General features: G+C 33.5%; 1 long non-coding RNA gene across 2 annotated transcripts; it reads left to right on the top strand.

Moving 5' to 3' along the window:
- The first annotated feature begins 10,932 nt into the window (after positions 1-10,932).
- On the top strand, positions 10,933-12,750 carry LOC141656021 (uncharacterized). Of its 2 annotated transcripts, none has more exons than XR_012548290.1 (3): positions 10,933-11,258; positions 12,349-12,442; positions 12,523-12,750. It is a non-coding gene; the product is annotated as an uncharacterized LOC141656021 (long non-coding RNA). The 2 variants fall into 2 exon arrangements; XR_012548289.1 differs by having other exon boundaries at positions 10,933-11,279.
- Positions 12,751-23,418: the final 10,668 nt, after the last annotated feature.

Genomic DNA, 23,418 nt, shown 5'->3' with positions numbered 1-23,418 from the left:
TGCCCCATTTATTGTAGTCAATAACCACTTTCAGTCTACTATAGTTGGGTGTGCCTTACTTTTCGATGAGACAACGAGCACGTTTACGTGGGTTATGAAGGCATGGTTAAGGGCGATGGGAGGGGAAGCACCAAATGCTATTTTAACTGATCAAGATAGACCAATAAAGGCGGCAATAGTGGAGATACTCCCTAACACAAGACATCGATTTTGCTTATGGCATATAATGAGAAAAGTTCCCGAAAAACTTGGTCATATTATTAAAAGCATGATCAGTTCATGTGCGATTTTAAGTCTTGTATTTATCGAACATAGACAAAGGATGACTTTGAAAGATGTTGGGTGGAGTTACTTGATAATTATGAAATGCGTGATGAAGAGTGGCTGGAATCTTTGTATGATGATCGTGCGTACTGGTTCCGACATTTATGAGAGATATGTTTTTTGCAGGCATGTTTACCAGTCAACGTTCGGAGAGTATAAATTCTTTTTTCGATAAGTATGTCAATAGAAAAACTTCTTTGAAGAAGTTTGTTGAAAAATACAAGCAAGCTGTTAAGGATAGACTGAATGCTGAAAAAAAAGCCGATGCTAAATGTTCACAATCAGATCCCGCTTTGAAGACGACATCACCATTTGAAAGGCAATTGTCAAAAGTTTACACTTATGCGATTTTCAAAAAGTTTCAAGTCGAATTTTTAGGTGCTTTTGGATGTTATCCTACAAAAGAAAAATAAGAAGATCATAAAGTATTGTTTAAGGTTTGGGATTATCCAATGAAAGAGATTTTTTCAGTCTACTGGGATCAAATGAATGAACAGATAATGTGCTTATGCCATGGTTTTGAGTACAATGGGTTTCTTTGTAGGCATTGTCTAGTGGTGCTTCATAATGTAGGTGTTGTGAGTATTCCATGCCATTATATTTTAAAAAGATGGTGTATAAGTGAGAAGAACAACTACAAAAGTAGTGCAAGACAAGCATATAATAATAAAAGATACAAAGATATGTGTGTTCTAACCACAAAGATAATTGAGGAGGCCACATTTTGTCAAGAAAGTTACGATCATGCATTTACGATATTGGAAGAAATGTTGAAAAAATGTGTTGATAAACAATTAGCGAAAAAAGCGATGAGAAACATGGGAAACGAGAATTTGGAGGTACTTGATCCCTTAGTAATTAAGACAAAATGTGCTCCATCCAAGAGGATAAAGAGTGGAATTGAACTTTCGAAAAAGAAAATTCTCAGAAGGCAACGTAAGAAGGTAATTATTGTGTATTGTATACACGGTATTAGCTAATAATCTCATCTTTTAATGTGTTTTCACTTGGTTTTATTGCATAATAGGCCTCCTGTGAGACAAGTAAGCCTAATCTTGCTAGTCATGAAGACTCTTTTGTTGCGGAGGTCAGTTTCTTACGTCTCTTTAATCTTTAATTTTTTGATTGATTTTCATTTTTAAATGCTAATCACATGATGTTTAAGCACATAACAGGAATGCCCTATAAACTTGGATCATGAATCGTCTTTTGGGAAACAACAGTGTAACGGAATGAATAATGTTGATAATACTATCGTTAATCATGATCAAGGACATTTTTTGGTTAGAAAACTATTCTTTGATTATTGGCTATCAAACCTAAAATAAAGAAAAATTTGACTAACTTATTATTTTACATTGGATTCAGGATATTGCATTGCTTGTAGAAGCGGGTATGATGAGATAATCTGATTAAAATTATTTGTTTTATATAATTGTTTTTGATGAAATTGTTATTGGTGATATCAAGTTATATATTTTTTGTTCAGTTCAAGAGAAATTCAATTGGGTAAGAATTGGTACTAGTCCTCGCAACACGAGCAAATGTTTTGGAATTTGGATGGATTAGGAAGATAACAAGTTGTAAACATTGTTGGTTGGTTACTCAAACAGTCAAACAACCAAGAAATATTTTGGGTATAAGTTGAACGAGACTAATTACTATCAAGAAACAAATGATTAATTAAGTGGGTTTTATTCTATGCAAAGTGCTGAAAGGTTAAAAAAAAAGTGTTAAATGGTGCACAATCAAGAACCATCAAGAAAGTGGCGCCAAATTGATAACCACTTGCCATTAAGTTTTCAAATTGCAAATAACCCCTAGACGACTTCTGGAATTATCTAATAAAAAGGTTGGACAGTTGTCAAGCGCACAATAGCGAAGGTCAAAGCGAAACTCCAAAAGCGAAGTTCCATAGCAGCTCTCTAGTTTTTATTAAACTTAAAATCACTTAAATTATGAGAGATAGTAATTATGATGAAAGAGAGTAATTAAATCCATGAAGAACATGGTTGGGATCCCTATAAAGAAAAAATGAAATTTATTTTTTACTTCGTAAAATGAGGAGCCAATCATAACACTCTAAATGTTATGACAAAATTACTTTTTTTACATACGAACTTTACTCTTTCACATACACTTTTTTTATTAATTTTCCATATCATACCTTTTTTCCTAAACCTAAACTAATTAACTCTTATATGTACCTTTTTCCTTAACAACGAATCTAATTGATCTAAAAACTTGAAGAATGGATCATAACTCCTCAATTAGTAACGTACTTTAGTTATTTATCAATTATTAATATGTTTTATTGAAATTATTAGGATTTATATATCAATTAGTTAATCTAACTTGTGTATAAACTATTATCAATTAGGGTTTATGATACTATGCAATTACACGGGTGATAGATATCATGCAATAACACGGATGATATATATTAAATTGATTTTAAACATCAAAGCACTACCATCTCATAGAGGTTTACATCAAATTTATGTCTAAACATCAGCATGTGAGTGCTCTCTCATAGTTTTACAGTATACTTATAGTTTGTGGAATTGATGTCTCATCGATCACGCAAAGATATCGTGGCGTTAAAATGATAACATTTTGATGTCACAATGCTGCAAGTTTGCGACACTGTGAACCGGGGCCAACCGCTATAGATCAGAGTAGGTCGGTAAGGTTGGACGGAGTGGTTGTAGGAAGGAGGTGAAGGGAGGAAGTGAAGGTAAGGGAGATGAAAAAAAAATCAATTGAGTGGTAGAGGGAAAAATGACAAGGAATCAAGGATAAAATTGTAAAATCCGTATGTGAAAGAGTAAAATCTGTATGTGAAAAAGCACAACCCTTTATAAAAAGGGGATTAAACGTAACAATATTTGTGGTAAAATATTAATAACCTGTGGCAAAAGTTTATTAAATTGTGGTCATATAGATAACATAAATATACTTTGACGATATATTATGCTAATTGATTCTATTATTATGCTAACAATATTTACTAACGATAATACACGAATATTATAATATGAGAATCAAATCATATATATGCTATTATTTTTCAATGTTCTTCCCTAATAATTTCATTCACTTCTGATTTTTTTTCTATTTAGATTTGTGGTATGAAAGGAATCTTGTTATATTAGTTCACGATCTGTGGAATGTGAGTCATGATGGAATTAATATTCCATTAAATGTCCTGAATTGGGTTAAGAGTAGGGGTGCTAATGAGCCGAGACAGCTCGCGAGCTATTCGAGATCGGCTCGGTCAAAGCTCGGCTCGTTTAAACTCGGCTTGAGCTTTGGCTCGGCTCGAATACTTTTCGAGTCAAGCCGAACAAGGCCTGGCTCGGCTCGAAAAGCTCGCGAGCGGCTCGATTTTTTAAAATATATATATATATATATATTATTTAAAAAAAAAACGTTTGTCTAAAAAAAAAAAAGTCATAACTCATAATTAATTGACGTTTACCCAGTAACTCAACTACTCGACTACCCTACTCCATTACCCAATTACCCAATAATCCACATAGCAGTAAAAAAAACCTAAACTACCGTCGTCTTCTGCAGTTCTGCTCACTGCCGTTCTAACTTCTAAATTCTAATTGTTTACAATTTTACATCATCTTCTTCCTCGCTGTCGCTCACCGTCACACACTCACGCAGTTAGGCTTTCACCTTCAAGCCAGGTACTCTATTTAATTATGGTTAATCACTTCATTCTTTAATGTCTCTTGATTAAATTCTGGAATTATGGGTCATGTCTTTTTACCCAAATTGGGTCATCGCTCCCGCTGTTTTAGTCATCGCCAACTCCATTAATTGATCATCCACCGTTGGCTTTTTTTACTGAGTAGATGAGTTCTCAAACCGTCTAATGACAACTCAAATCATAAAACTATGAAAGTAGTTCATAAGCCCCTGGTTTTATTCATTTTTAGTCATCATCTTAATTTTCAATCCCTGGAATTCGTCTTTTGTTTGATTGATTCATAGTTATCCGAGATGAAATGAATTTTAATTTTTGGAGTTCATCTAGTAATTTAGCATGAATCTGATAATTGTTAATCTCTTTTTTCATTGTTAATGTGATTGATGTTAATTATTTCACGTTGCATTATATATTTCAAATTCTACGGCTCTTGGACATCCAGCCTGGATTTATTTAGCAGACCAACCTATATGTCACTAGTTATATCTTTAGTCGCTTCTGCTTCTGGTTAGATTTCAATATGGCGATATGATGCTTGAGTCTTCAAGACGGAATTTCCTGTAGTGATGTAGCTTTATAAGCTACAGACATTAATTGCTCTTGTTGGCTTCTGCAGAAAAGCTAAAACTAGATAAAAACTAACTCTAAATTAACGTCAATGGCAATTATTGTCCAAATTAATGCAGTGCTCCATTGACATCTACTCCTGTGTGGGCAAGAGAGTTTGGTTCTTCTCAGGAGTTCATCATAGAATTCTGCAGAGAATGCATGATTAAAGGGAATCATGACCAATTATTGTTTGTATCATTCACATGTAAATAGCAGGAGGGATAAGATTGACCCTGAAAAGCATTTATTACAAAATATTTGATTTCTAATCCATTTTAAGCCATATCAACACACTGTTGGGTATTCTGTTAAAGTTAATTTTGCATGAGTTCTCCCCTATTCTTTTCATTAGATTTTGCCACTCGTTTCTTTTAAATGCAGAGGCCTGATTGAAGTAGACAGTAAACTTATGGTTAAATATGGTCCCCTTTTTACCATTTTTCTGTGAATCGAGTTTGATACTTAAATTTCTTAATGTATAGGATACGAGAGCCGGAGAAGCAGGGAAAACCATGACTGGTAAATTCTCTATTTATTGTTTAATTATCTTCCACTTGAATTTCAATGTAAATTATTTAATCACATGGATCTATTTGTTGTCTACTTATATGTATTGCAGAACCATCAGAGCCTATCTCTCCACTCACTCGTCCTATAGTGGAAGAATATTTTGTGAATGTTGACGATGAGATGGAAATTGAAGAAGAAATGGAGGCACAAGTAACAGAGGAGGATACTCACTCTCATCTTAATTCTACCGAAGATGTGCTTGCTGAGGAAAGCCCACCTCCCTATCCTTTCAAAAAAGAAAGGAAAGCCGAAGTGTGGAAGGATTTTTTAAACCCTACTTTAGTTAAGGGTATATGGAAATCTAAGTGTAAGTATTGTGACAAAGCTTTTATCTCACTTAAAATTCGGGGTAACATCTCATTTTAATAGGCACTCAAATAAATGTCCGAAGAAAGCATTGTTTTCTAAGAGGCAAAAGCTTATTAATTTTTTACCATCTAATTCGAGTACGAGTGCATCACAACCTGGTTTAGTTAGTGCTTTACACGATGGGCAATTTGACATGACAGTGATGAGGGAGGGAATTGCACACTGGATACTTATGCATGAGCATCCTTTTAGAATTGTGGAGGAAGAGGGTTTTAATTTGATGATGAAACGGGGAATGCCGCAATATAAAAGTATGTCTCGCCATACCATAAGAAGTGATTCTTTTAAAGTGTATGAGAGTGAAAAAAAGAAGCTAAAATCATTGTTGAAAGGTGTTGAGAAAATTTCTTTGACCACGGATTTATGGAAATCAAAGCCTAAAAAGATTGAGTATATGGTCTTAACGGGTCATTTTGTTGATTTTGACTGGAAGCTCCAAAAGAGGGTCTTGAATTTTGTTCATTTACCTCCTCCCCGAGCAGGAAGAGACATAGCCAATTGCATATTCAAATGCCTAAAGGAGTGGGATATAGAGAATAAAGTAAGTATTTTTTCCTTATAATATTTCATTTTTCTTATGATTTATTTTCTACTCAACATGTTTATACTAACTTGAACATAACTTGAACACCTTATATTAATAGCGTATCAAATTTTATTTTATTTTTTAGATTTTCAGTATTTCAGTTGATAATGCTTCAGTAAATGATACTTGCATTCAAGTTCTCAAGGACACTTTCTCTCTCACTAAAAGGTTGGTTTGTGATGGTAAGTTGTTCCATGTTCGTTGTTGTGCACATATTTTGAACATTATGGTACAACATGGTCTTAAAGAAGTGAAAACTATTATCTCTAATGTTCATGAGAGTGTTGATTATATTAATCAAAGTGATCTACGACTCAAAAAGTTTACTGAACTAGTACAACAATTCAACCTTAAAGAAAGAAGACTGGTTCTTGAATGCAAGACTCGTTGGAATTCAACCTATGAAATGTTAGCTTGTGCAATCAAGTTCAAAAAGGTGTTTGCAAGGCTAGCTCAAGAAGATCGTAATTATACTTATTATCCTAGTGCTGAAAATTGGGTGAAAATTGAAAAATTGAGCGAGATATTGGAAGTGTTTAATGATACGACCAACATTATATCAGAACTGAATACCCTACTTCTAATTTGTTTTTGGCTGAAATTTATAGAATAAAAGTGTTGTTGGATACACAGTTAGTCACTTCTGATGAATTTGTTAAGAAATTAGTTAAAAAAATGAAAGAAAGGTTTGATAAGTATTGGGGTCAATGTAATTTGCTTATGGCAATTGGAGCTGTGTTGGATCCTCGATTGAAAATGAAGGTTGTGGAGATTACTTTTCCAAAGATGTTCTCTTATGATGATGGTAATGTAGCTCGAGATAATGTTAATAAGGTAAGAGAGACCTTGTATGAGCTATATAAAGAATATGTTACCATGTATTCTCCTACGGGGTAGAGTGATGAAACTGAAGGTAGCTCTTCTATGAGTATAAGGAGCAACACTCCAGGATTATCTGAACTTTTACGAGCAGTGAGAAGTGAGGATACAATTGAGTCGAGGAAATCTGAAGTCGATGATTATCTTGACGAGGGGTGTTATGTTCCTCATGAGGATGAGTGTTTTGATGCCTTGGCGTGGTGGAAAGATAAATCCATGAAGTTTCGTATATTATCTCGGTGGCGGTGATATCTTATATTCCATTCCATTGTTTGCGCCCGAGGCGACGTTTAGTCTTTGGTAGTCGAGTTATTGATCCTTATCGTGCTTCATTGAGTTCGGATGCAGTAGAAATGTTGTTATGCACCGGAGATTGGTGTCGATCATTATATGGATTGAAACGAAAGAATAAGGTGATAAACTGATAAGTCCGAAAACAATCTTTATTTTATTTGGTTCATTTACTTTATTTTAGCTGTTGTTTGATTTGTGAATGTTTTTTTTCCAGAACAAAAACGAGGATCAACAGAAGGAAATTCATCTCCCACTTCCATAGGTTAAGTATTTAAGTGGAGGACATGGCTGTATATTATTTACACTTTTTATAGTACCAAAATTATTTGCCGGACTCAACTTATTTATTTTCGTTACAAACTTATTTGTGTAATGTATACTTTGTTGTAGGAGATGCGCTGAGACATATGAGGTCATAATGTATTGCTCGTAGAAGATGAAGACGGGACGGGACGGGATATGAGAAGATTGAAGAGGCGACATATGGTTTTGTTATGTATTATATAATTTTTATTTACATTATTAGTAGCATTTGTGGGGAATTATTGTTTTTGGTCAAAATAACGTAGAAAGACATTACGGAAATGTGTACTCAAACTATTAATTTATCGTATTGTAGCATGAGACTTGGTTGTTAAAATTGTAATGCGTTAAAAATATAAATGACTACTCGTATGGCTATCACGAGCCGAGCTCACGAGCCCACGAGTCGAGCTCGAGCCAATTTGATTATGTCGAGCTCAAGCTCGAACCTACCCATTTGAAGCTCGGCGAGCTCGAGCTCGAGCTCGAGCCGAGCACACCTTCACACTTCTCGAGCTCGAGCCGAGCACCCCTGGGCTCGCGCTCGACTCGGCTCGTTAGCACCCCTAGTTAAGAGATATCTAGTATTAAAGGGGTGAATTTTCCTTGGTTGGGTAGTAGGGAGGAATGGAAAAGAACAGATTGTTCACATTAGTGGTTCACAACATTGTTCACATTAGTGGTTCACAACATGCAAACTGCTTATCACCTTTGTTTTGGTCCAGTTATTAAATATTTTCAACCTAAAAAAAATCTTATCTTTATAAAAGTAAGAACATTTCTTGCATTCTCATTCACCCACGTCATCAAACATAACTTCATTCCTTTAGTAATAGTGGTGGACCCAGTTTGTACAACACTTAATTAGCACACATAGTTTTTGTCACTAACTAAAATTTTCATTCATATGTTAGTTTGGTTTTTATTTTTAATTTTTATATACCATATCACTTTTTCAGTATTTAATTTAGGTTAGTTTTCATATCAAGCCGAATTACAAAATACATCAAACAATTAATAGTATACGGAGTATTAAAGACATCATCTAGTTAATAATATATTAAGTTGTAAATTAAAAAAAATCAAGGTAAATTCAACAACATTGATATAACCTGACTTGAGAGCAACAATTTTTTTTTCTAAAAATGAATTTATCATGGTAAATAAACACTCTTAGACACATTAATATGTTAATTTTATAATACACATTTATAATTTATAAAAAATATCGATTAATAACGAAACTTAAAAATTAATAAACATTGAAATAATTATTAAATCGGTTACTGAATTCCAAGCACTTGAAATATACAAAAGCAAATAAAATAACAAGCACCTCACAAATGGAGTTGTAACTTAAAAGGGAAAAACCATTTCCATCATTTTTTCACAAGCAGCCTCATGCAATTATAAGAAATATTGCAAGATTAATATGAAAAAAATTGCCACTTAAAAAATTTTTAATAATGATACTGATTATTAAATTTGAATGGCCATAATTTGAAAATCAAAATCAATACAAAAATCACAAGTTTGAGAATTAAAATGTTGATAGAAAAAAATAATTCAAAATCATATTAGTCATATTCCTAATACATTATAAAAATCCATTTGGAAAAAAAATAGTTTATTTGAATATTTACAATTAATGCAGCAAATTCGAACCTTCTAAAATAAAATGAAAGAATTGTATGATGACCAGATTTGTACTTTCAAGGACTATATATCTAAGGTCAATTAGTAAAAAAAATCATGAATCAAGTGAAAATAAGAGAGATCTACCCAAAAATAGATTGAAATAAATAGTTGTGAGTGTTTTATGTAGGCGTATTTTTTTTGGCACGCTTTATGTATGTAGGCGTATTTGATGTGCTTCTAAGGATGAAATTGAAGCTATGGGACTCCATTGGCCATTGTGTAAAAGTGACGGCAAATATATATTGCTGTAGTAGGTAATTAGGTATATAAGTGACGAGAGTGTATTTATGAGGTTAAATAGGAGTGCTTGGAATATTTGGGCTGCGTCAACATTTTTAGGCCTCGTTTGGTTGCCCGCGGGAATACAACTCCATAGGAATATCGAATTCATGGGAATTAAGCTCCAACATGAAATTCACGTGAATTTAGCAAAACCGTTTGGTTGCCTACGTAGGAGTTCAATTAACATAGGAGTTTAGAACTACCTAGGGGGGACTAGGTAATTCAACTCCTCCATTATGGGGGAGTTGGAAAATCATGTGATTTTCAAACTCCTACATTTTGCCAAAAAGAGGAGTAACCAAACAACCTTCAATTTTGCAGTTCATGGGATTTCTATTTTCCTACATTTTCTACGGGGTAACCAAACGAGGTCTTAAAACAACAATGGGTCATTTTTTAAACAAATATACCCGTCTTAAAAATTAAACGGGTTAAATAATATCCCACTCGCATAAATTGGATAAACTTTTTTGGCAATTTCAATGCATTTCGTTTTCGTTTTATGTTTAATACCTGACCCGTTTTAAGGTGAAGACAGACCGTTTAACAGTATAAAATGTGAAAGCTTAATCTATTAGTTATATTATACTCCCTACCATATTACTATTATTATATAAGACATTAAATCTTTGTTTATAAATTTTTTTCTCTATTTTTACTTAATAGTTAAACGGTATTAAAGCAAACATCTAATGCAATTTATAAAGAATTCGATATGCAATAATAAAGAAATTTTTCAACATTTGTAATATTAAAATATATAACCGTAACTTTTAGTTCATGATATTAGTTGTAATTCAAAATTTAGTTTTATGGAATTTTGTTTTCAATATTTGTAATTCAGTCGGACATTATTTAAAATAAGTTTAATGTAGTTAATATTGAACCATACATGAAATGTAGGATAAGAATTGTTTTAGTCGTATGAGTGTTTACAATAATGAGATTCACTGTTATCTTATATATAAATTCTATTCAGAATTCATATTGTATTCACCTTTTTTTTAATATGGAAAGTTCGAAGGTATCAAGTGAATTTTTCGGTTTTTAATATAAATTTATTCAGGGTTTCAAGCAATGTGTTCATTGTTTTATTTATTTTTTTGTAGTAGTGCACGTTTTTGGACGGTTGTAAATGTAATGGTTTTATCTTGATATTTTTCAAATCTTACTCACTCTAAAAACAATACTCCTTATAATTTGTAGAGTACCCAACCAATATAACAATTTCTACTTAAGAATCCTCTTGACTTTTTTAACATACTTAAGAAACAACTCCATGTATGTTATTATTCATTTCGTACTTAGCAAATACAATAACATTTTACAATTTTATCTATTTTCAAATTTTATTTTGTAACGTCTTATTTTTTAAGACAATTCATACCCGAGTTGTTCTCTATATTGAAAAATAGAGAATGGTTACTCTATTTTTCAAAATAGAGAACAGTTAATAAGTTAGAAACGGTTATTTAACTTAACGTTTTTTTATAATTGTAGTAGTGGATCGCCAATTCAAACAACATATTTCCCCAATTCATATCTTACCAAAAAATAGAAACCCATAGAAAAGTTTCACTCGTACAAATTGCTGCAAACTCATCAAGATTAATACAAGATCAAGTAAGTGTTTTACAAGATCAAGTAAGTGCTTAGTTTTTTGTATATTTGATTTCTTTCATCTTTGTGATTTACCTTTATGTATTTGGATTATTTAAACGCCCAATATAATTAGGAGATTATGATTTTAGATATCTTATAATAACTTGTATAATTGATTTTATGATAGCAATTGTTGAGGATTAATTTACTTTGGTCAAGCTTAGATATTTATTATGATTATGTGCGTAGTCCGTATTCTGGTTTGTGAAAAGTGGAAGACGAAACTTGCTATCATATCCCTCTATCTTACAAATTACGTAAATTAATCTAATATTATCGTCGTTGTTTACGAATTTGGGTGTAAACTTGTAGACATGTCTTTTGAATGACCGGAAGTAAGCAAAAGAGAAAGCTTGGATATAGGACTTAAAGCCATAACAACTACTTTTGAAAGAAATAACTTTTTCGGAATAATACGTAGTTTGGTAAAATTAACAATGGTTATTAGTTATGGATGATTTTTTTGTTTTTTTTTTTTGGGTGAACAACATTTTGATATAACTGTTTGTTTTTGTGATAAGAACAATATGGTTGCATATACTCCAATATGGCTTGTAATAAGTAGATTTAACATAAAAAAGTTAACGATGTTAAGTTTTAAAAGTTAGATAGTTCAGACCCTTAATTGTAAAAAAAAAAAAAAGAGCAAAGTTCAGGTACTAATCTTACCCTTAACTCTATCTTATACTCTTCCCCGTTTTATTACCTATTTTTTCCGTTGATCTCTAGTTTTTTAAAAATCAGGTTAACTTTGTACATTTTTAATGGGTTTAACTATTTTGATCTTTGATTTCTGGGGTAGTATTGATATGAAATGATTTTTTTTCTAAATACATCATAAAAATACTCATTTTCTTGAGTCTTTCATTTGCTTTTTTTTTTCCTTACAATTTTGTGTTAGTTAAATTTTTGCCCGTTATTATTTTTTAAATTTTTTTCATGATTTATGGGGTAGTGTTGGTATGAAATAATGCTAATTGATAAAAATGATTAGTTGCTATTCTTGAGATATTATTTTGGTTGATTTTCCTACAATTTGTCGTTTATTTAGTAATCGGAGAAAGCTGGAGATGGACAAAGATGCGATGATGGATAAATTGATGAACACTTGTAGAAAGTTGGACAAGAATAAACAAATTTTATAGGTTTGTATTTGAATACTCTTTCAGCTTCTTCGTTTCATGATTTACCAATAACTAAATGTATATCCCTTTCTCTGTCATAGGAATATCTTTCGAGTAAGAAACAAGAACAAAAGGGAGAAATAACCCTTCTGAAAGAAAGCTAGCAGCAATGGCGAAGCTACGCCTGGGCTGCGCGGACCATGGCCCGAGATGAGATTGAAATAATAAGTAGTAAATGCGTTAGATAATCTCTAGTAAAATGAGAGTCTCACAGTGGTTTGTACTTTGTGCAAGGGAAAACCTCATCAGCGAGGTCGTGTGTTCGATCCTTTTCAGCTTAATTTTTTTTTTTTTTTTTTTTTTTTTTTTTTTTTTTTTTCTTACAGCTTTGTTAACGTAATTTTTCTAGAGTTTAGAAAACTAGGACTCATATTTATGGTCTTATAAACTTTATCATTAGTAGTCATCTTTGTCCCACCTTAATTAACTTATTATAAAACCGCCATATAGGAATTTAATATAGTTGAATGTATAATTCGATAATTAAACAAAAGTTAATATTAATTTTTATGTTATATATTATAATCTAAAAATACTATGGAGTATTACTATTAGATATCGACAATGCTATCTCAATGACGTGAGATCTACAATGAGACGATGAATGAACATATATCGACGAAACGAAGACCGACCCCTGTTGCTATTTTGTCCTAAGTTCGTCCCTGGCTAGCACCAGCTCACCAAACTAGGAGAAAGCTCCATAATGAAATAATGGTAATGACTTTTCTTTGAACTGATTTAGTTCCATCATGCCTTTTAAATATTGATAGTCTTGACATAATAAAAAAAGGAAATTAAGAAGATGTGTTTAATTTTTATATCAAGTCATATTTAATACGGAGTTTTAATATTTTAGATTTGAAGTTTCATTTGCAATTAAGAAATTGTACATGAGAGACCTGCATATATGGTACCATAGGTCTAATTATGAATATTACATTCAGTCTAAAATTTAATTTTTTTATTTTTTTGTCCAATATATCCATCATATGTGAAAGAGAGTTCTTACATCAAAAAACTGGATGAAAACAGGTACCAACATACTACATCCAATTTTGTATATGAATATATGAGAAAGATAAGAATTTACCTCCGAAAAGAAGTAATTTATTTAATTTTGTATTATTGTGGTTGAATAAACAACACTAACACAATAATAGCTATAAAAAAATCACTTCAACCTTCCACAATAAAATTCACTAAGACTTTTAATCAAACTATACAAGATAATCATCAATGTTTAAGTTCAAGCCACCAAAAAGTCCAGACACCAAGCTCAAAGTTCAGGCCTACACTTAAATTATACAAGCTGATTAAGTGTGATTTATTTTTCTGAAAGCTTAGCAAATACAATAACAGTTGATAGTTTTATTTATTTTCAAATTTTATTTTGTAACGTCTTATTTTTTAAGACAATTTATAACCGAGTTGTTCTCTATTTTAAAAAATAGAGAACGGTTACTCATTTTTCAAACTAGAGAACGATTAATAAGTTAGAAACGGTTATTTAACTTAACGTTTTTTTTATAATTATAGTAGTGGATCGTCAATTCAAACAACATATTTCCCCAATTCATATCTTACCAAAAAATAGAAACCCATAGAAATGCTTCACTCGTACAACTTGTTCCAAACTCATCAAGATCAATACAAGATCGAGTAAGTGCTTTACAAGATCAAGTAAGTGCTTAGTTTTTTGTATATTTAATTTCTTTTATCTTTGTGATTTATCTTTATGTATTTGGATTATTTAAACGTCCAATATAATTAGGGGATTCTGATTTTAGATATCTTATATAACATGTATAATTGATTTTATGATAGCAATTGTTGAGGATTAATTTACTTTGATCAAGCTTAGATATTATTATGATTGTGTGCGTAGTCCGTAGGGATGGCAGTGGGTCGGGGACCCGACCCAGACCCTGAGGGTCGGACCCTAATGGGTTGGGTATGGGTCTCATTTTTTCAGACCCAATGGGTATGGGTCGGGTATGGGTCTTAAGAAAATATTTCGGGTCCGGGTCCGGGTCTAAGTTATGAGACCCATACCCGACCTTTAGACCCTTTATTAAAGAAAAAAATCAAAATTACAACTTTTCTGAGTTCATACTGACAGACTGTAGAAACCCAACTAAAATCTCTTTCTCTTCCCTCATCCCATAAAGTGATAAAACTCAACTAAACTCTTCTGACAATACCACCACTGACACAAGAAAACCACCACCACAGCACTGATACGCGACTGGCAACCACCTCTCTAATAGCCGGCGACCGACAACCACCATTAACGGCAGATTAATAAACTCATAATGTTAAAGTAGTATGATTTTTTTTTTTTAATATTATAGACCCTATAGCTGTTAATCTTGTTACTAAAGTGGCTGAAACTCGGACCCGCGGGTAGACCCAGACCCTACCCTTACCCATAGGGTCCGGGTATGGGTCCTCAAATTTTAGACCCTTGCGGGTCTGGGTCGGGTACGGGTCCAAAGGGAAAATCTCGAGTCGGGTCCGGGTCTAGGCGGACCCTACTCAGACCCTACCCATTGCCATCCCTAGTAGTCCGTATTCTGGTTTGCGAAATGTGGAAGAAGAAACTTGTTATCATATCCCTCTATCTTACAAATTACGTAAATTAATCTAATATTATCGTCGTTGTTTACGAATTTGTGTGGAAACTTGTAGACATGTCCTTTGAATGACCGGAAGTAAGCAAAAGAGAAAGCATGGATACAGGACTTAAAGCCATAACAACCACTTTTGGAAGAAATAACTTTTTCGGAATAATACGTAGTTTGGTAAAATTAACAATGATTATTAGTTATGGATAATTTTTTTTTTGGGTGAACAATATTTTGATATAACTGTTTGTTTTTGTGATAAGAACAATATGGTTGCGTATACTCCAATACGGCAGTTTCAGGGACAGCCATATTAGTTGCCATTGTGTACTTCTTGTATAGAAGAAAAGCTAGACAAGGTGACAACTCAATTTCAAAACCATTGGATATTTTATTTAAAAGCTAACAATCACCTTATGATTGTTGAAATAATTAGCAAAGTGGAACAATACGTCACTGGATATCTTAGAGGGGAATCCAAGCCTTGATATATTTGAAGAGCTACCATTGTTCAAGTTTGAAAAACTTTCTGCTGCAACAAACAATTTCCAAGAAAGTAATAAGCTCGGACAAGGAGGATTCGGTCCCGTGTACAAGGTAGGGTTTAAAAGTTGTCTAAAAGAGTTTGGAATATATTGGTCCGAATACTTTCATTGTTACAATCATTTGTTTACCTTTTTTGCTCTCTATGAAGGGTATTTTACTCAAAGGTAAACAAATGACTTGGCCGAGTTGTGAGGAACTCGGTGGAGTCTGGCGTACTCTGCCGAGTACCCGGTCTGACGAGTTATTTTCCGCGGTTTGATTAAGAAAATTGGAGAAGTATATATAAGTTCTGTTATCGGTTTTAATCACTTTATAATCATTTCTTAATCACTTTCTCAAACATAAACTACGTAACACTGCTCTCCAATTATCTTAATCATTTCCAAGGTTAGGGGTTCATAGATTTGGGGGTTTTGTTTTCATCTCCGCGTCGATTCGATCAGTAAGTTATTTTACCCTTTTGTTTATTAATATTTGGTTATAGATATACAAACCCTAATTGGGTGATTTGAGGGTTTTGGGGTGGTTAGTCATATTATGTGTGGTATATTGATTGTATGATATCATAATAGGTGATGACTTCGTAGAGGAGGCGTTCTAGCTTGATTTGCTATACTTTGCTTAAATCGTGATAAGGTAGGGTTTCCCTACTCGGTCGGTTGTGTAATTGATATAAGACGTGATTGTGATTGGTTAGTTGGTATTGTTATCATTGTGATTGAGATTGTACTGTGATCAATTGTTGTTGTTGTGAGACCATTTTTGGGAGATGGTTACAATCCCATGTTCGCCCCTTGTGGCTCCTGTCACAAGGGGGATGTGTACATTAATGATCCGGGTTTGCTCGTTGCGATGAGCGGGGCTTAGGTGGTAAGGTTGTAGTTCCCATTAGCGGTGTGGGTTACCTCTTGCGATGGGTAACCTGGCAGAGCTACACATTTTGGTGTGTAGTCGGTTATTGATGATTGATGGAGATTGGAGGATTGATTGGTTACAGTTTGATTGGATTGTGTTGTTGTGAGTTCTTATTTTGATTATGCAATTGAATGACTCCGTTTATTTTTTTCATAACTGTTGTGATCCATTCGGGGATGGTGAACAGTTGGTCTGGTATGTAATGGATGTTGACGTAGCATGCGGTTATGCGGGTTATGGATGGGGCCGAGTCATCACCTTTCTTTTATCTAGCTTTCGCTGTCACTTTAAACATTAGTTATTCATAGTTCCATTTCATTTCTTTTCTTTCGAAATTGCATTTCAGTTTTGATTTGGATTTTGATATTGTATTTGACTAAACAGTTTTGCACTTTTAATAAACGTTCTCTTATGGTCCATTTGTTATACCCTGCATCGGGCAACCGAGATGGTAGCACTTCCACTTACTAAGGTAGACCTTACTAAGTCACTATGGTGGATGGGGGTGTTGTAAAGTGATATCAGAGCGACGATTTTGGAACTTAAAACCAATGAACAAAATGAACATAGGGTGTCTAATTTAAATATACCCGGGTAGGAATTATTTGGAGCTATCGCAAAGATTTGAGAGACGTCTCGAAACCGCAATGTTGCCCACATAAATTCGAGCCGGTCACTACAGGGTGCGTCTTGGGGATCGATGTATGTTTGTGTTTATATTTTTTTATGAATAAAGTAGATGATCATGATGTGGTTTGAGATGGTATGACATGAATTGGATGCATATGTTGTGGAGTAATTGAGGTGGTATAGAAAGGCATGATATATGTTGGTTGTTTACGTTTTATCCTACATGGTTATAGAAACATGTGAATAGACTGTTGATTTGTATTTATGTACTTATACTTGTTGGGTGTGTGTTTGGGGGATCATTTTTAGAATGATTCGGCCGAGCATGGTAGGTACTCGTGTAACGCCCTGAAATAAAGACAATAGTATAACAAAGAGTACGTTTTATTTCATAAAAAAAAGCTTGAAAACAAATTTATTATAAGACGTCACCACCGTGTTTCCTCTATTGGAAATACAAGGCTACATGATCTGCACAACAAACTTAGTATTACATAATAATTATTTCTAGGTTTTAATTTCTATTGTGAAACTCACTCCCTTGGTTCCCCAGCATATAAACCTGGAAAAAAAAAAATTTAAGTAAACAAAATTAGTCTCCACTGACTGAATATGATCTCAGTTACCTTCAGCGGTCCTAAATAAATAATTCTCATTTAATAATTACCAGTACCAGTCTGCTGTTAATTGGGATACCCCTATCATTTTATCATAGCATGCAAAATATGGAATACCAGTCTACTATTACTGAAGTGAGACACATTACAGAGTAAATCCCCTGGTCTAAGCCCTCCTCCATGTACACAGGATCCCAGGTCTAAGACCTGTATAAACCCTCTGACACTTTTACCAGTAATAATCAGAACCTTAGTTCACACAGGACTGTGCCCCCTTCCATGTACACAGGTTAAATTTGTAATGTTGCCCCTCCCGTAATCGTATCCCGAATGTAACAAATGGCCATTTGAACATTATATGAAAAATGAGCGTTGGAAACACTATAGTATAATGGACATAAAATTAACGTGTGAGCAGTATAACAACAATAACATGGACTCTATAATCATTCTTTCTATAAATATTTACTTATAATGTCATCTTATTTCAAAGAAATTACTAATTTCTACGATAAAGGGTCTTGAAATCGTACCTTTATCTTATATATTAGGTGATTATGAGTGTATACTAATTTATGAGTGTTCATACGTTTAGAGCACCTTGCTTATGTGTGTTGGAGTCTGAAATTATTTGTGATGGCAAAGGCTATTTATAACCTTATAATGTCGATTAAAACTTGCATTTGGGTAAGTATGAATATGTGTTATTCTTACCCCTTTAATGCTTAATAGGTAAGTTTTATTCCCCTTCCTACCACGTATATAAGGCTACCAATCCTTCTCCTTTGTTCTTCTAGTTAGATGAGATCAATCTAGTCATAAACATTTACCCCATGATATAATGTGCCCATCTATAAATTACTAGAGTATGTTAATATTAGATGATCTGTAAACATTATGATTATCGACCAATGGTATTATCCTAAATTGATAAATAAAAATCATAATGTAATAAGTTATCTTGGGTCAAAATAAGATTTTGCTAACCGAGTCGGGTCAAAACAAATTTAGTCGCAATTTGGTTTTTCATAATAAAACGAAGTTTTTTAAAAAAAATAGCTTGACATATCTAAAGTATTTCTACATAAATGTCCATATATTACATCCCAAAACTTCAATTACCTTGGTTTTGAACAAATGAGGGTACTTGTTTTTCATTTCCATCTCTGCTTCCCATGTCGCTTCTGACATATCATGGCGGGACCATAAAACTTTCACCAATGGAATATATTTATTACGAAATATTTTCGCCCTTCTGAATTGGTAGCTCCTCGTAGGTAAGATTTTCCCTAACTTTTAAAGGTGGTATGTCAATCATATGACCAGGATCAGGGATATATTTCTTTAAAAGTGAAACATGGAAAACGTCATGTATCCTTGACAATTCTATCGGAAGATGAAGTCAATATGCCACACTTCCAACTCTTTCATTTATTTCAAAAGGCCCTATGTATCTTGGACTCAATTTTCGTTGCTTCCCAAAGTGTATTACTCCTTTCATAGGTGATACTTTGAGAAATAAGAAACCTCCCTTTTGAAATTCTAATGGTCGTCTGTTGAGGTCAGCATAACTCTTTTGACGAATTTGTGTGGTTCGCATTCTCTCTCGTATGATCTTCACTTTATCGGTTGTCTCATGTATGAGATCTGGTCCAATTATCTTGGATTCATCAATATCACTCCAACATAATGGTGTTCTACACCTTTGTCCATACAAAGCTTTATAGGGAGCAATACCAATATTAGCATGATAGCTGTTATTGTAAGAAAACTCTATTAAGGGTAAGTGTTGCTCCCATGATCCTTGAAAGTCCAAAACACATGATCTTAATAAATTTTCCAAGGTTTATATGGTTCGCTCAGTTTGACCATCTGTCTGCGGGTGGAAGACGGTACCAAAGTTAAGCTTAGATCCCATCGTCGTTTAAAAATATTTCTAGAACTTGGCTAAGAAATTTGTATCTCTGTCCGATATAATGGTTATGGGAACCCCATGTAATCTCACTATTTATTTTATGTATTTCTTAGCTAATTGTTCTGAGTTCCATGAAGTCTTAGTGGCTAAAATGTAAGCACACTTGGTTAGTCTATCTACTACTACCCATATTTCATTCATTCCTTGAGATGTTAAGGGTAATCCTGTCACAAAATCCATAGCAATTGACTCCCATTTCCAAGTAGGAATATCTAGGGGTTGTAAAAGTCCTCCGAGTCTTTGATGTTCTATTGTTACTTGTTGACAGGTTACACATTTTGAAACAAAATATGCTATTTCTTGCTCATATTGCTCCACCAAAACGTATGTCGAACATCTTTATACATCTCGTTTCCCCCGGGATTTATCGAATATTGTGACTTATGTGCTTCGTTCAAAATCTTTTTCTTGATAATTTCTGAATTTGGTACATATATGCGATTTTGAAACCAAAGCGACCCATCTTCTTGAATCACAAAAATCTAGTACTTTTCCTTTTTGTATATCGTTTCGAATTTTCCTAAATTGGGGATCCGTTCCCTAGGTTATTTTTATTTCATCATTCAAGGTTGGTCTTATTTCTAAGGCTGCCATATAACCACTTAGATCACCAATAACCATTTCTATATCTAGTCTCTTCATGTCTTGCTGGATACGAGATTCTGTTACTGTAAACATGTTTAGAGTGGAAAAAGGTTTTCGACTAAGTGCATCAACTACCACATTAGCTTTCCCAGGATGATATTGGATATCTAAGTCATATTTTTTGATAAATTCAAGCCATCTACGTTGTCTCATGTTTATCTCTTTCTGGGTAAAAAGGTATTTCAGGCTCTTATGATCGGTGTATATACAGCACGAAATACCATAGAGATAATGTCTCCAAATTTTCAAAGTAAAAACCACCACAACAAGCTATAAATCATGAGTAAGATAATTTTGTTCATGTGCTTTCAACTTTCTAGAAGCATAGGCAATTACCTTTCCATTCTACATTAACACACAACCTAATCCTAGCTTTGAGGCGTCACTGTACACTTCTAATCCATCTATGCCATTTGGTTACATAAGAATAGGGGTAGAGGTGAGTCTATTTTTTAGTTCATAAAATGTTTCCTCACACTTTTCATTCCATACAAACTTGGTACTCTTTCTGGTAAGATTTGTAAGTGTTTGGGTTATTTTAGAACAATCTTTTACAAAACAACGATAGTATCCAGCTAATCCCAAAAAGCTACGTACTTCTGCTACATTCTTGAGTGTGGGCTATTTGGTGATTGGCTCAACCTTTTGAGGGTCTACCCATACTCTTTTTCTGAGACAACATGAGCTAAGAAACTTATTTCTTTCAACCAAAATGCACATTTCTTAAATTTGGCATACAACTGATTTTTCCTTAAGGTTTCTAAAACTACCGTAAGTGGTGAAAATGTTCTTTCTCATCCTTAGAATATATTAAAATGTCATCAATGAACATAATGACGAATATATCCAAATAAGGCATGAACACTCTATTCATAAGGTCCATAAAAACTGCAGGAGAATTTGTGAGTCCAAAAGGCATGACCATAAACTCATAATGTCCATAACGAGTTCTGAAAGCTGTTTTAGGGATATCATCTGTTTTTATCCTCAATTGGTGATATCCAGAGCGAGCGAAGATCTATTTTTGGGTAAATAGCACATCCTTGCAATTGATCAAAGAGGTCATCTATTCGAGGTATATGATACTTATTCTTTATGGTGACCTTATTACGCTCTCGATAATCTATGCACAAGGGCAAACTTCCATCCTTCTTTTTAACAAAAAGCACTGGTGCTCCTTAAGGTGAGGTACTGGGTTTTATGTAACCTTTTTCTAACAGTTCATCTAGTTGAGTTTCCAATACCTTTAATTTCGCAGGTGCCATTCTATAAGAGGATTTGGAAATGGGTGCACTTCCTGGTATTAGTTCAATTGTGAAATATACTTCCCTATATGGCGGCATTCCTGAGATTTCTTCAAGGAAAACATTCGGAAATTCCTTAACTACGGGAATACTGGTTAAATTTGGTTCTGCCTCCAAACTGCTACATACATCACATAATAACCCTTACATCCTTGTCGTAATAATTCCAGGGCTTTTAAAAAGTATATAATCCTATTGTTGTTGTTGTTGTTGTTGTTGTTGTTGTTGTTGTTGTTGTTGTTGTTGTTGTTGTTGTTGTTGTTGTTGTTGTTGTTGTTGTTGTTGTTGTTGTTGTTGTTGTTGTTGTTGTTGTTGTTGTTGTTGTTGTTGTTGTTGTTGTTGTTGTTGTTGTTGTTGTTGTTGTTGTTGTTGTTGTTGTTGTTGTTGTTGTTGTTGTTGTTGTTGTTGTTGTTGTTGTTGTTGTTGTTGTTGTTGTTGTTGTCGTCGTTGTCGTTGTCGTGGTCGTGGTCGTTGTCGTTGTCGTTGTCGTTGTCGTTGTCGTTGTCGTTGTCGTTGTCGTTGTCGTTGTCGTTGTCGTTGTCGTTGTCGTTGTCGTTGTCGTTGTCGTTGTCGTTGTCGTTGTTGTTGTTGTTGTCGTTGTTGTTGTTGTTGTTGTTGTTGTTGAGTTTGTGGTTCTGAAATAGTATCTCATTCCCATTAGGTTTTGTAATAATTAACGATTTCTCATGATAATTTACCATCACATGATTCTTACATAGCCAATCTATTCTTAATACTTGTCAAAATCTTGTAAATCGAATTGGACAAGATCGGCTAGGAAACAACTCGCTTCTATGGTTAAAACACATTCTTTATACCAAATAGGTCATGCAATGTTCTCCCCTGTAGGTAATCCAACCGAAAGTGTTAATTTCCGACTCCGTGGGGTCAATTTTAACTTTTCACTTAAGAATCGAGATATAAACGAATTAGATTCCCCGATATCAAATAAGACATTAACAGAATTAAAGTTAAGAAAAATATTACCCGTAACCGCTGTTGGGATTCATTAATCTCAAATGTTAACATATTCATAGTATGAAGATTTAATTTAGTCATAAAATTAAAATGGATCTTATGCATGCAAAACTATTACAAAGTATGAGAAGAAAATCAATTCTTACATTGATAATTTCGGATAAATGGGCACTAGTAAGTTCTCCTTCTTACTAGATCTTGAGCTTTCCAAGATGGAAGAATAAGATTCAAGTTTAGAATCTCTCCTAAGGAATTATACCCAAGGTAACCCTTAATTATTTTAATTAATATGAGACTAGTATTAATTAAAATAAGCTTAAAATTTTAACACAAAAATTGTGATTTTTGTCCTCTCTTATTTCGGTTAAGAGAAGAGGAATTTGTGAGGTTTTTTTTCTCTAAAATATTTCACAAATGTTAGAGAGTTGATCAATATTTTTTAACACTAGAAAATAGATGATGAAGTAGTGAACAATTATATGAAAAACTTTTGCCATTTTTCATGCTAAAAACCGGTTGGGGGGGAAGTATTGTGGCCAATGCATGGAAAAATTGCTCTTCTCAAAAGTAATGGGGTTGCATGGCTACAACTAGAGTATAATCATTGTGTTTCTCTTATTTAAAATAATCAACACAATTTAACTCTAATACTCCCTCCATTTCGGCACACACAACATAAAATGGAAGGTCCATTTTATTT

The sequence above is a fragment of the Silene latifolia genome, chromosome 5 (genome assembly GCF_048544455.1).
Source record: "Silene latifolia isolate original U9 population chromosome 5, ASM4854445v1, whole genome shotgun sequence".
NCBI classification, from domain to species: Eukaryota; Viridiplantae; Streptophyta; class Magnoliopsida; order Caryophyllales; family Caryophyllaceae; genus Silene; species Silene latifolia.
Note: the sequence above shows the minus strand (reverse complement) of the source record. Positions and strands in the feature narration are given on the sequence as shown.